Source organism: Panthera onca, chromosome A1 (genome assembly GCF_046562875.1).
Source record: "Panthera onca isolate mPanOnc1 chromosome A1, mPanOnc1 haplotype 2, whole genome shotgun sequence".
In the NCBI taxonomy this organism is placed as follows: domain Eukaryota; kingdom Metazoa; phylum Chordata; class Mammalia; order Carnivora; family Felidae; genus Panthera; species Panthera onca.
The window spans coordinates 181,654,141-181,669,002 of NC_138339.1; positions in this window are offsets into that span (position 1 = coordinate 181,654,141).

Below are 14,862 nucleotides of genomic sequence, written 5' to 3' on the forward strand. Positions count from 1 at the left end.
TGCATTTGAGGGGCACCTGGGTGGCTCAGTTGGTTAACCCTTGGACTTCTGCTCAGGTCATGATCTTGCAGCATGTGGGTTCGATCCCAGCATCCGGCTCCGTGCTGACACACAGAGCCCAGAGCCTGCTTCGCATTCTGTGTCTCCCTCTCTCTCTGTCCTTCCCCCTCTTTCACTTTGTCTCTCTCTCTCTAAGAATAAATGAACATTAAAAAAAAAAAAAAAAAAAAAAAAAAAAAACACGCACTTGAAAGCAAGGATTCCCAAGTCAAACAAACAGAATGGTCTACCTATTTTAGTTGGCATGCAGAAGCTTCCAAAAGACTTCAAGAGTCCAAAGTAACTTCATTGAGAGATTCATTGCAAAAGGTTAATAAAAAATTAAATATACAAAGGTACCTAAAACAAAAGACTCTAAGACTGATATCACTCCTATTGCTTCTCTCCATCCAACTCTACTTCAGGACCCATCCTACTAATTCTTTATCTAAAAATACCACAAGACCATAAACAAAAATCCACCAAGGTAGTGACCTTACAATTGTAACAGCTCCAGGACCAGAAACCTAAAACACCCGGGCCTCTCCCACTTCACCCTCCCAGGGATCCATCATCACAACACTGGCCCAGAAATCAGTGTCTCCCTTGCAAAAACTCAGACACTGGAAAAAAAAAAAAAAAAAAAAAAAAAAAAAAAAAAAAAAAAAAAAAAAAAAAAAATTGTCCTTAAAGTTTGTATGCAAATCCTACCACATCAGTTTGAACATCCCCATCTCAACCCTCAAAGAAAGCCCCTCCCAGGGTTGATAAGACTTGAAGGGATTCTCCAGTAAAGTGTTCTCAGCCAGGAGAAACCTACAGTTTAAAATGAATGGAAAACCTTGCCAAATTCAGTTAGATAGTAGGGCTACACACTCTAAATCCCACTCTCTCAGGAGCCTATATATGGGATCCTAGGATAACTGACAGCGGCTGACAGAGGGTGGGAGTTCTTAGCAGAGTCAGCTCCCCTGAATCTCTCTGACTGGGAGAGGAAGGTAAATCTCCACGTTGCCTCTTATTGGTTATTGATCATTTTTCTCTCCCGGAAACAGCTATTGCCTTCTTGTTTTTCTTATTTTGTGTTCTGAGAACTTGGCTTGGATTTCTGCCTGCCTGGGCTCACAGGTTGTTCGTTCTTAAATATGCAGGCAGCTCAACCGTAATATAGAGGAACCAAAAATATTTGCATTTCCCTTATGATTAATAATGTTAAGCACCTTTTCCTGTACCTATTGACCATCTGCAAGTCTTGTTTGGGAAAATGCCTGTTCAAGTCCTCTGCCCATTTTTTTTTTTTTAATTAGATTGCTTTTTGTGATTGAATTGTAGGAATTCAGTATGTATTTTGTGTAATAATCCTTAGAATTTATGGACAAGACAACCTGTAAATATTGTTACTGAATGTGCTCTTAAGTTCAAATCATTATAATGAAACATATCATTTTTTATAATGCTTTGCAGTTACTAAATTAGGACTTAATGGTTGGACTTGTTTTTCAAATGTGTTTGGTTAATTTTTATCGCTCTCCATTCATTTAATTAGGCATTTCCTATAGAGGAAATTTTTATATGAAGTTGTCAAGTGTTACTTCATAAGTCCTTAGGTAATTGTGGAAATTTTAAAAACGACATATATATACACATGTAGATATACATATATATGTGTGTGTGTATATATTCATATATTAATAATTAATATTAATTTGAATAGATACTAGCCAAAATTTTCTGAATGATGTTGAAAAGTTTTTAATTTGGACTTGTATATCATGATGGGGAATTCTTCCACTTTTCAACTCCTGTAATTAGTGAAATCCCAAATAAATTAGCAGATACCTATCCATAATCATAGTACATGATACAATGTCCCACACAAGAACCCATAGATTGTAGCCATTCTTTCATACAGCACTCAGTTCCTTGTTCTCTGTGACATTTTTGTGACTAAAATAACAACAACAGCAAGAAAATCTTCCTCCAAGATTCAATAATCTTTATTATGCTAACAAATCATTCACCACTTAATTTTACACATCCTGATTCATTAAAGCTCCTTAATTCTGTCTGCTGGGATTTACTACCTGTTCTTACTGACCTCCATGACTTTTCTACCTTTTTCAATGATCCTATCCTCCAAACAAGAGTTTTTCTCCTCATCTGCATTCCCAGTAAGTTTTACAAAAGCTGAGAGACTTGCTAACCCTTTTTTTTTGTACAGTTTCCACTTACCCACATATTTTAGTTTTCTGTTTTTCTAAAGATAAGGAATATGTCAGAAAATCCATGGGTAAAGATCAGAGAAGAGGAGGAAAAAACCCAAAGGCCAAATTGTATCTCAGACTTCTTATTAAAAGGTCATCTACTTCCTTGAATATGCTTTAATAAAGATATCTTAACCTAGCTACTAAGGGAAAAGAGGGGAATCTAAGGAAGAGAAAAAGCAAATATTTTAAATTATAAAATAAGTTTTTCAGTAGGGACAAGGAAAGATTTCGAATGAGAATTCTTTTCTTTTTCTTTTCTTTCTTTCTTTTTTTTTCAGAGAGAGAGAAAAATGTGTACAAATGAGCAAGGGGAGATGGAGGGAGGAAGAGAGAGAAGCAGGGCTCACCTAAAGTGGGGCTCGAGCTCATCAGATGCTTAATGACTGAGCCACCCACCTAGGTGCCTTGAATGAGCATTCATAGTGAGAATGAAGAAAGGGTAATCAAGAAAAGACAATTTAATAAAAAAAATAGCTTTTTCTTTTATATTATGTGCTAGAACCAGTAGGAGTGACTAAAATGGCAACATATTTCTCCACCAGACATTGAACATTTAACCATCTGACTCTGTCAATTTAATGCCTTTTTTATCTCTAGACTTCTTTTCTATTCCATTCTTTGACCTCATAATAGAATGATTAACTTGGACAATTTTATACCTTTTACAAGATAAGTTTCACAAGATAAGACTTGTTAACTTTCACAAGACAAGTTACAACTTTCACAAGATAAGACTTGTCTTCTATAAGGACAGCCTCCTGTTGATTCTGATTTCTTGGTCATTACTCTCAATGTAACTACTGTGAGTCTCACTGAAACTAATTCTCTTTCCTCCCTACTTTTAGTGTCTCCATAAGAACTCCTGTGTCTTCACTTGTACTTGGCTAAGCTCACATAATCTATTTACTTCAACTAATTTCTTGCACCTATTTTAAATTTCCTTGCAAGATTATGTTTTAGTGTATTTGTGTGGCAATGCCTTGCCTTGTGCTTAAATCCACATTGATACATACTACTGAAGAAAGCTGTGCAAGAAGTGCAACTACAAGGTCATGTTTATCAACACCATCTGGCCTTTAATAATACATAGCAGCTCCTTTATAATATTTGTGCTATTTTTGCTCTCTCTATCCCTAAAATGGATAGTTCATATTGTTTCCACTTCTAACATTTCTAGAATTTTATTTCTCTATCATCTAACTGATAACAAGCTTGTTCATACTATAGTTAATGCAACTATCTACAACTGCTTTAACAGTATTATCTCTGTCCTGTTGTTACTCCATTCTCCACTCTGCAATGAGGGTAATATTTATACATCCTAAAGATTCTCTCCAAGATGATAAATAGCCCTGAAGATAAAATATATTAAAAAATAAATTACATAAAGGACAAGCACAACCTGAATTTTTCCTGCATTTGGAAATTTATCCCATGTATCTTACTCTCATAAGTAATATTGCATTGAAATATAACTTCTAAAGGAATGTCTTCTTTCCTTTGCCCCTTGTTTTAGCCATTAATTCTATTTCATTGCTCTCATTATAGTTGTAAACAAATTTTCAATATTTGCATTCTTTTCTGGTTTTCAAGTTGCATGAAAACACAGACCACTTCATTCTGTTTTTGATGACATGTCAAGTATTTTTTATAGTAGGTGGGGTAGGCAGCATGATGACTCTTGCAGAAATATCCACATCTTAATCACCAGGATTTTTGGGTGTGTTACTTTACAGGCAAAGGGGAGTATGCAGATTTGATTGAATTTAAGATCTTGAGATGGAATGACTGATTATTCTGGAATGTGTGGATAGACCAAATGTAATCACAAGAGCCCTTTTGAGAGAGAGATAGTTAATTAGAGTTAGAAAAGAAGATTTGAAAATGAAAGCAGGGATCATTTGCTACTGCTGGAAGGGGACCACCCTCTGAAAACAAAGGCAAGGCATGGATTCTGTTCAGAGACTCCAGAAATATAATCTGCCCACTCCTTGATTTAAGCCTAGCGAAATCCATTTTTTCAGGCACCCAACTTCCTAAACTTTTAGGTAATAAATCAGTGTTGTTTCAAGACACCACATTTCTTGTAATTTGTTGCAGATACAATACAAAATCAATACAATAGGTGTGAAATAAATTGTTGTTAAGTGATATGCTCATTCTATAGATACATTTTAGCATGTCCGAAGACATACAACTTTGAATTATAAGGTTAAGAAATTCCAAAGAGTAAAATCATTGACTATATAAGACAATTTAACTTTAAATTCAAATTTCAATTTGTCTTAAGGACATTTTCCTTCATTTTAAGCAATTATTCTTAAGGTTACATAAAAAGCACTATTTTAGAAGAGTTATGATACAATACATATACTCAAATGACTTATAATATTAAGTAAAAATTAATACCATACGTATATTGTGACTATTTTCCTAACATATCCCTTAATTATGCATAAATAGATTACTCCAATTTGATTTATAATAAGCACAAAATTATAACAGTATTAGACTCACTTCAAAATATAAATGTATTCAATATTTGTATAATGATTAAAAATAACTAAAATTAGGGGCGCCTGGGTGGCTCAGTCAGTTGGGCGTCCGACTTCAGCTCAGGTCATGATCTCACAGTCCATGAGTTCGAGCCCCGCGTCGGGCTCTGGGCTGATGGCTCAGAGCCTGGAGCCTGCTTCCGATTCTGTGTCTCCCTCTCTCTCTGCCCCTCCCCCATTCATGCTCTGTCTCTCTCTGTCTCAAAAATAAATAAACGTTAAAAAAAAAATTTTTTTAAATAACTAAAATTATAAACTGTTGAGCCATTTATCCTGAATAATATTAGCACAATTACTAAAAGTTAAACATTTGAGTCATAAAAGGAAGCATTAGTCAGAAAAAAGAAAAATAAATATAGATATGTATAAATATGAACTTATTTGGGTTACTGGATCGGAAAGTGAATATTAACATACTTTTTCTTACTCTGAACAAATATTTACTAAAATAAAACATCTAACTTTGCTTGTACATCTGGTATATATTTATTTTCATTCTGGCTTTATTTTTCTAACTAATATAATAAGTTTTGCAACAAAGACAATCCTCAAATCATTACAGAGAAACCCACATTACCACTCTTGATCTCCAGTTAATAAAATTGTGTAAATAATTTTAGTTTTGATACTAGTATTGCTTGCCTTTCTTTTGAATGAATTTTGAGCTCTTCTTCTAAAGTCTTCTAGTTCTTCCCTAATAATATCAGTTTTCAAAGGGAAGAGAAAGCAGGATATTTTCATTTAGTTAGTCATATGCCTATCTTAAGAGTAGTTATGCTCAATCTGTTTCTGAGTTTATTTGGGACATATTTCTGTAAGAACTATCCAGCAGATGTCACCGCAGTTTGGATCCTGTATTTAAACTACATACTGGCTGGTTCTCATTGATGTATGCAGGATATTGATTATGTCAGAGAGGAGACTAAAAAGTGTAAGACTATAATTTTGCAAGTCTAATCTATAGGTAGGGCATTTGCAATAACGAATGGTATCTAACTATGTCTTTTATTACCATTGGCTGAAAGCAAAGAGAATACTGCATTCCACAATCTTTCAAAAATAATAATCTGCTCAAGTGAGGAGATGAATTATACCCATCAATATTCCCTGTTTCCATATAAAGTCAATTATTTATGGGAATTATAAAAATGAAACTATAAATATACAATGATGCTAACTTGAGTTATACATACCAATCTTCATTTTCTAGATTCACATGGAACTTTTACAATTCCCTGGTGATATACACAAATAATAGTAAGTTCTCCAAGATTATAAAAATGTTCCTAATCTAAATGTGAAATATGTATGTGATTATTTATGATAGTGCTTGAGAGCAATGACAGGTTTTAAAAAATGTTATTAACAGCATTTCAAAATCTTTGCTTATATCCTGTGATATAAATGAAAATGACAAAATATCTGGGAAAAGCAAAATGTCATATTTAAGCATTGTACTCTCCAATGTAAACATACAGTGTGTTTAGTCCTAGGATCTCAAGAGAGGAATGAAGCCAAAATACTTCATTCAAATGTTGGTATTTCAGAGATCACATTTTTATTTAGATTCCATAATTTCTCACTTTAAAATTAGGCTAAAATCCCTCTCATCAAACTCTCTAAACTCTGTATCATCAGAAGTACTGAAAAAGAGTAAGGGGAATCTAGTTTATGATTAATTTAAGCTCATATCTTTTATCAAAGGAGTCATTTAAGCATAAATAATTATGGAAGAAACCATTGTAATGTTTTTGTAAGTTATGAAAACTGTTATTTGCAGAGAATGGATGGCAAGGCATATAATTGCCTGTATACTGATTATTATGGTAATAAATCTAGAAATAAAATAGAAATGGCTATCTTCAGCTCCATATTTAAATCCAAGAAGGTTAAAAGTGAAATAATGAAGCATGCTAAGAACCCTGAGAATTTTCTGAATCATTCAATTACATGGGAGGTACAGAAACACTTGGCTGATGACTCATTAATTTGTGACACAGTTACTATGAATTTGAAAGGCCAAAACACCAGATGAAAAGTAAATTCCCCCACCCCTCTGCCCAAACACATTATCTCTATGCTTTAAGAATAGTGTTATAAATTATTAAAAGGTTTACTGATTTGCATTATTCACCTGAATAATTAGAGGTTTTAAAAATAAAGCTTTTATGATTGTCACAAAAATAATGTTGCATAAATTAGTGGTTATTTTTTTTATTTGAATTGTCTTTAGGTTAGAATTAAAAATCAAGCCTAATGGCTCCTTAAACTGGTTAGAATGCAGCATAACAAAACAAACTAAAGACTATACATAGCACCACTACTATATACATGCATATATATATATATATATATATATATGTATATGCATATTATTTTTATAGACAGAGAGAATGTGAGCAGGGAAGAAGGGCTAAGAGAGAGAATCTTAAGCTGATTCCATGCTCAGCATACAGCCTGATGTGGGGCTCAATCCCATGAACCTGGAATCATGACTGGAGCCGAAATCAAGAGTTGGATGCTCAACAGACTAGAGCCACCCAGGCATCCCCATTCATATAATTTTATTGAGACATCTCAACTTTGACAGTATACATAAGAAAAGAGTCCATTTATTTATGTTTCAAAAACTGTCCCTCAAGCATGGCATGCTGCACATGTTTACCTCACCACTGGATAGTGGTTCTGTTAGCCACCTTTTTTATCCAGATTCCATATTTTTTCAGTTACTTCATGCCATTGGTATATATTTATTTCCCTTTACATTTTTTTTTAATTTTATATCTCCTTCAAAACTCATTTTTCCCCTGGCCTAGTAAACAGTCAAGTTGTGACAAGGAGGCAGAGAAAAAGATGGGGCTATATGGTCTGGCTCTTTAAAAATTGACCATTTTTAAAATGGTAACACTAAGAGAAGAGATGGGAAAAAAAAAACAAAAACTAAGATCTTGCAGATGTTGCTAATAGTCTAACTAATAATCTGTTGTCTAGTAGTTGTGGCTATTTCTCTACTGACTACAATGACCTGAGTCTTGGGAAACACAAATGCTTCCTCCCTTGGGGGATATTTAGCACCCCTGTGACCATCATTTTGCTCATTTTTATTACACTCTCCTGCTCCACCTTTTCTAGGTCCAATCACCTCCTGCCACAGACAATCTCTATCCCTTTCTGAGCAGGAAGACTTCCTGAAGAGGGAAGTTAATAGCAAAGTTTCTTAATCTTTTACTACATTCGAAGACATCCATTTTCTACACAGGACATGAGGAGGCTTGAGAAGACAGCCTGCAGTCTCTCAGTTGTCTATTTTCTCCACATCTCAGAAGCATTATGCTTTCTGAGGGCTTAGGGACTCGATTTCTCTAGCGAAATGCCACCAGAATCTAGGTGGAAAACACCTGTTACCTTATAAACCTAACCTAACAAGTTTTTTTGGCCACTCAGCACCTTACTCCCTGTGGTCAGGTATCTATCTCTTCACCTCTCCCTTGCTGACTGGTGTGGGACAAAGGTGGTTGCTGGAGAGCAGCCTTTGTAAAGTGGACACCTCTTAATGTGCCCAACAGGAATTAGACTGCCCTGGAACCTGATATCCATATGAACTTAGAAGGTGGTATATTTACTTAGAGATTTGGGTCCTCTGATTTGATTTTTAACAAGTTTCAACTCAAAAGGAAAAGTGTGACTTGATATTTTAAGAATAGCTATAGATGGAAAATATGAATTGGATGAGCTATTGCTTTAAATTTGCCAGAGAAAAATGTTTACCATAGTCCAGGAATATTACTATTCCACCTAGAGTTGTATTTTTGGAGAAGCATGGGTGATGCCCACTCCCATAAAAGGAGATTTCTAGCTATACCAACTTTACACATTATCTTTACTTTAAAAGTCTTAAATGTATATGGTCTGTCTTATTGCAGATTTTGGCTCTAGAGTATTGGAGCTGATATGCAAAATTTTGAAATATTTAATAATGTGAATGCTTTGACATTTCTAAAAATTTTATTTTATGGATAACTAGATTCTTCCTCTACCATTACCCACTAGACTTGTTATCGCAGGATATATTTTCCTGGGAATTTTTACTTAGAGCACTTGGTCTTTCTCTGTCTTTTTTTTTTTTTTTAAATCAAGTAAGGAAATTTAGTAACCATTTAGATTCTCTTTTGGTAACTACCTGTATTCTTGGTGATTTGAAAATATCAGTAGCCCACACCTACCTACGAGGGGCAGACTATATTTGAGGGCCTTTCTTTCCTCAAGTTTATCAGTTCTGCTCCACTTGTTAACACTTCAGTTTCAGGTGTTAAAAAATAATAATAACTACTAATGTGATGATTCATCATTATTAATTTATACCATAACTATATCAGTGTAAAAGTCCCCTTTCTGTTGTAGGCTATTTGTTTATTTCAGAGCAAAGAGATAAATTTATCTGAGAAGTAAAGGCAATAAAAAACTGTAGTTGGTCTCAGAAGATTAATAAATTTGTTAAAGCATATTTTAAATTCAACTGGGTATGGAAGCAATTAAAAGCATTAATTTGTGGGGCGCCTGAGTGGCTCAGTCAGTTGTGTCCGACTTTGGCTCAGGTCATGGTCTAGCAGCCTGTGGATTCAAGCCCACATCGGGCTCTGTACTGACAGCTCAGAGCCTGGAGCCTGCTTCAGATTCTGTGTCTCCCTCTCTCTCTGCCCTCCCCGTCTTGTGCTCTTTGTCTTTAAAAAATAAATAAATGTTAAAAAAATTTAAAAAGTATTACAAGCATTAATTTGTACATGATCAGATTTGAGAGTGATAAATCAATAAGTGGCAGATTTAGAGTATCTTCATTGTACTATGCGTGATTTCACTTAAGAACTTAATATTATATATTTTTTATGGAAACTAATAATTTTCTTTCAAGGCACTGATTATTTTCTACATCTACATAACTGCTCTACAGTATTTGTTTTTAAATAATACATTTTAGGCATACGATAGACACTAAATTGAAGTCACTTTCCTTTCTTTGTTGTACATTTTAATAATATACAAGATAAGTTTTATTTAGTAGCTTTTTTCATTCATAGGCAAGAATTCAAACTATCCTTGCTGATCACCCAGCAGTAATTTCTGAAGGAATAATTAATGGGAAGTCACTTCCTTAGATCTACAGTTCCCTCCATTCCTGTTAGTAAATTTCAGCATTTTTTTTCATTTCAATTTACCATCGATTATTATTTATCACTTTTATATTTAATTTATATTTTATATTTAACTCATTTCTCTTTTCTCATTCAGTACTACTTTATAGTTTTTCTATAAACCCTCCAATCTCACTATATCATTCATTTTATCCTTCCATTTAAGTTCACTACACATCCATACTTAAAGAATTTCACTGATTTGAAATTCAGTAGTATTTATTACGTGGAAGACAAGCAGAATAGGATCTGTATATTGGGTCATTACATATTGATAAAATTTGTAACAGATTTTGAATGTTTATGGAAATCAGCCATTACATTTCAACCAGTGGAAGTTTAAGAACACGTCCTTTCAGTATGACATTTTCTTTAGATGAAATATTTTTGTAAAAAATGTAATTCCGGGGTGCCTGGTGGCTCAGTCTGTTAAGCATCCACCTCTTGGTTTCAGCTCAGGTCATGATCTCATGATTCATGGGTTCAAGCCCCACATCGGCCTCTGTGCTGACAGTGCACAGCCTGCTTGGGATTCCCTCTCTCTCCCTCTCTCTCTTTCAAAAGAAATAAATAAGCATTAAAAATGTAATTCATTTAATATATTTTGTAAATTTAGTCTATATTAGTCAGTGTTATCCAGAGAAACAGATATATATATATATATACATCTAGATAAATTATATTAAATTTATATATATACACATATGTACACACACACACACACACACACACACACACACACACAGATTTTTCAAGAATTGGCTCATGTGATTATGAATACTGGCAAGTCTAAAATTTTTAGAGTAAGCCAGCAGGCTGAATATTCAGGTAAAAGTTGACATTACAGTGTTGGATCCAAAGTTTACCCATTCAAGACTATCTAGCCTCAGAAATTCTCCTTGGAAATTTCAGGCAGAGTTTTAGTGTTTCAGTCTTGAGTCCAAATTTTTCCCTTTTGGGGCTTCAACTTATTAAATGAGCCCCACCAACATTATGGAAAATAATCTGCCTAACTCAAAATATATACATTTAAATATCAGTCACATCTAAAAAACATTTTTATAGCAACATCTAGACTTGGTTTGACCAAACAACTGACACTACATAGCTAACCAAGTTGACCTATGAAATCTCCTCCTTTTTGATGATGCCTCCATGCAACTGCTAAGCAATGTAATTTTCAATCTGTATCATATGCTTCTTCTATTTCTTATTCCAACTCTGAATCTTAGTTAAATTTGTGCTCGCATTTTTTTCAATTTCAGAAGAGCCAGATTCTCCACCAAAGCCAGAAGAATCTAGGATTCTTCAATACTTCCCTCAGCTAAATATCTAAAATTTATCATTTGCAGGTTCTGCTTTTCATATAACCGCGGGACAAAATTTTTCTAAGCTTCCTGCTACAGAATAACAAAGATTGCACTTTCTCCAGTTTCCATTTACATGGTCATCATTTCTTTCTGAAGATTTATGTACAGTTTGAGTTTATAAATTAAATATTTTCAGCACATATAGATAAAATCTCAAAATTGATATCTTTGTCATCTTTTCAAGTCTGAGTCCCCTTATTATGCTAATTTATTAGTCTAGTTGAAAAATATTTTATGCAAAGAATAACCAGAAAGTTGATGTAATATATGTAATTTGCAAGTATTATTTATTATTTGGGAAAATATTAATTCATTTAAATTGTATTAAATATAATAAATTATATATGAGTACTTATATCTATGTAGAGTCTATGCATTAATTATATAATTAATTAATTATATATTCATTATGTTCTATCTATATAGATACTTAGAAAACTAGGCCACATAATTATTTAATACTTGAAAGCATGCAAGTATCTCAGCTAAGATGGAAGTTTGCTGACATCAACAAAAGTAGATATGTGGAAGACTAAAATTATTCATTCATGTATTCATTCAACTCATATTCACTTGGGATTCATATATGTCATACTCTAGATGCGCATGTATGCAACGATGAACTTGCAACTTCTTGAAAGCAAAAGGCATGGTTTTTAGCTTGGTTCCTGCAACATTATCCTCATAACTTTATAAAAAGTTATGACAAAGAATGAAAGAATTATGAGTAAATACATAAACAGGTAGAAATGAAATAAATTGAGTTTAGTTAGGAGGATAGATGCAGATGTGTGAAATTGAAAATACACTGCATGGCAGATACACTGGTCTGTGTGTGTATAACCTAAATTTGCATTTGAGTTGGAGGAGGTTTAATTCGGAGAAGTAGTCAAAAACAAAGGTAAAATTGAAGCATTTAAGGATTGGCAGAGGTTTAATGAGGGTAAATGACCCTTTAGCAGAATGAGCAGCCTGCACACAAGGGTTACTAATGCAGGAAGGCACTCGGGTAGATCAGTGTGGTGAAAAGTGAGATGTGAGTGAGGGAGGGACAGACAGGGCAATAAATAATTCATTCAGGAGTTGAGAATTCAGAAGTAAATTTCAGGTTTTACAGAGCAAATCTCTTGATGAAGAGTTTAAAATAGAATTATTACATGTTTGGATTTGCCTTTTTTGTATCTGTTGATAGCAATACCTGAAAAGTAGTGAAGCTGGTCAGGGCAAGAAACGTGTTATAAATATCCAAATAAAGCCAGATAGGGACCCAGATTAGTGAGACAAAGGGAAGGTGATGGATTTCTATGTAAGATAATGGTTAAAAGGTCAGACAAAATAAGATGGATTTAAAATTGATTAATCATTTCAAATGTGTTTGCAGTTGCACAACAATGTGAATGCACTTAATGGCACTGAACTGGATACTTAAAAATGTATGGTAAATTTTTCTTCAACGTTTTTTTTTTTTTTTTTTTTTATTTATTTTTGGGACAGAGAGAGACAGAGCATGAACGGGGGAGGGGCAGAGAGAGAGGGAGACACAGAATCGGAAACAGGCTCCAGGCTCCGAGCCATCAGCCCAGAGCCTGACGCGGGGCTCGAACTCACGGACCGCGAGATCGTGACCTGGCTGAAGTCGGACGCTTAACCGACTGCGCCACCCAGGCGCCCCTGTATGGTAAATTTTTATATTAGGTGTTCAAATACAATTTTTTTTGAGAGACCAACTGAGAAGAAGAGGGGCAGAGAGAGAGGGACAGAGGATCCGAAAGTGGGCTTTGAACTGACACGCTGACAGCAGCAAGCCCCATAGGGGTCTTGAACTCACGACCGTGAGATCTAGACCTGAGCTGAAGTCAGAATCTCAACTCACTGAGCCACCCGGGTGCCCCTCATAAAATTTTAAACTTATTTTTAAAATTGTTGCAAAGGGGAACTTCTCGATAAGGCTTTTTATAAGTGTATACATCAGAATATAAAAAAAAAATAATAGGTAAAACCTAGCAAAATACCTGTGTTTATTATTTATTTGATTACCAAGGTGATTAAAAAAATCATGCCCTTCAGGTTATTTAGAAGCACTAAAGAGTTTCCAAGGTGCGCCTGGATGGCTCAGTCAGTTAAGCTTCTGATGCTTGATTTCAGCTCAGGTCATGGTCTCGTGGTTGGTGAGTTTGAGCCTGGTGAGTTTGAGCCCTGCATCAGCCCCATGCTGACGATGTGGAGCCTGCTTGGGACTCTCTCTCTCCCTCTCTCTCTGCCCCTCCCATTTCACTCTTTATTTCTCTCTCTCTCTCTCTCAAAATAAATAAATAAACATTAAATGAGCTTACATAATTTAGAATCATATCATTGTCTTAATATTTTAAGCAAATAAGGTTAGGAATAAAAACACATTGTATAGCTTTGTGTCACTTCCACTTAACTGATAGGAGGGGCAGGATGTTATGCAGGGAAAGAAAGTAATTCAGGGTTTAGGATTTCAATACTAAGTATTATGGACACACCTGGATCAGATATTTAAATTCTTGGAGAACCTGTAAAAATATCAAGGGATACATGAGGCAAGAGATTTTTAATCTTGGGGTGGAAAACATAATGGTTTTAGAAGAACGGGGAGGATCAGAGATCATAATCATTGCCTAATTATTTGCTTCACAAGAGCTTCTTTTATTTTGAAATGAGTTGAAAGACTTAATCTTTCTCAATGTGTTCTGGAAGATGATGCTTTATTTATCTGACCTTATTTTTTGAATAAGTCAATAATATACTAAAATTTCTGAGATAAAGTCTGTTCTAGCTGAAAATAGCACTATAGAAAGCCACCAGGCAGGTTGTGTCATTATGAGTTACAGCCCCACATCTATACTACTGCTGTTTCCCTACAATCACTGCAATGAATTACAGTAATATATTCAATCCTGATAAATGATCTACTCAGCTTCTGCTAAAATTAAACTGACTGCAATCCAGATGAGTGCAGCCACATATTAACACTGGGTCCACCATTTCTTGTCTCTATCCTCGTGAATTATGGAATGGTATTCCTACCTTTATGCCTTGATTAACATTGCTGCTACAGCTTTTTCACAGATCCATGTTCAAGTGGAATGGTAAGTAGGCTCAAACATTCTGCTGCCACATTTAATGCTGTCATCATAAAATAAATGTGTAGTATTTAAAATCAAATCTTATCAATAACACTAGACACAGCCATAGTGTAAAATATTAATCACCAATTTCTTTTATTATTACTATCTTTTTTCCTAACATTATGAAGATTATATTCACAAATGTCAGTATTGATACCTAACAAGTAACGACTATCTTTTTTAATAACATGCTTTGCCTCTTTCTGTAAAGTCTAAGAAAGACTCTTAAATTGGATGTTTCTGCATATTTTATACTACCCATTTTGAAAACCCAATCAATTGTATTTAGT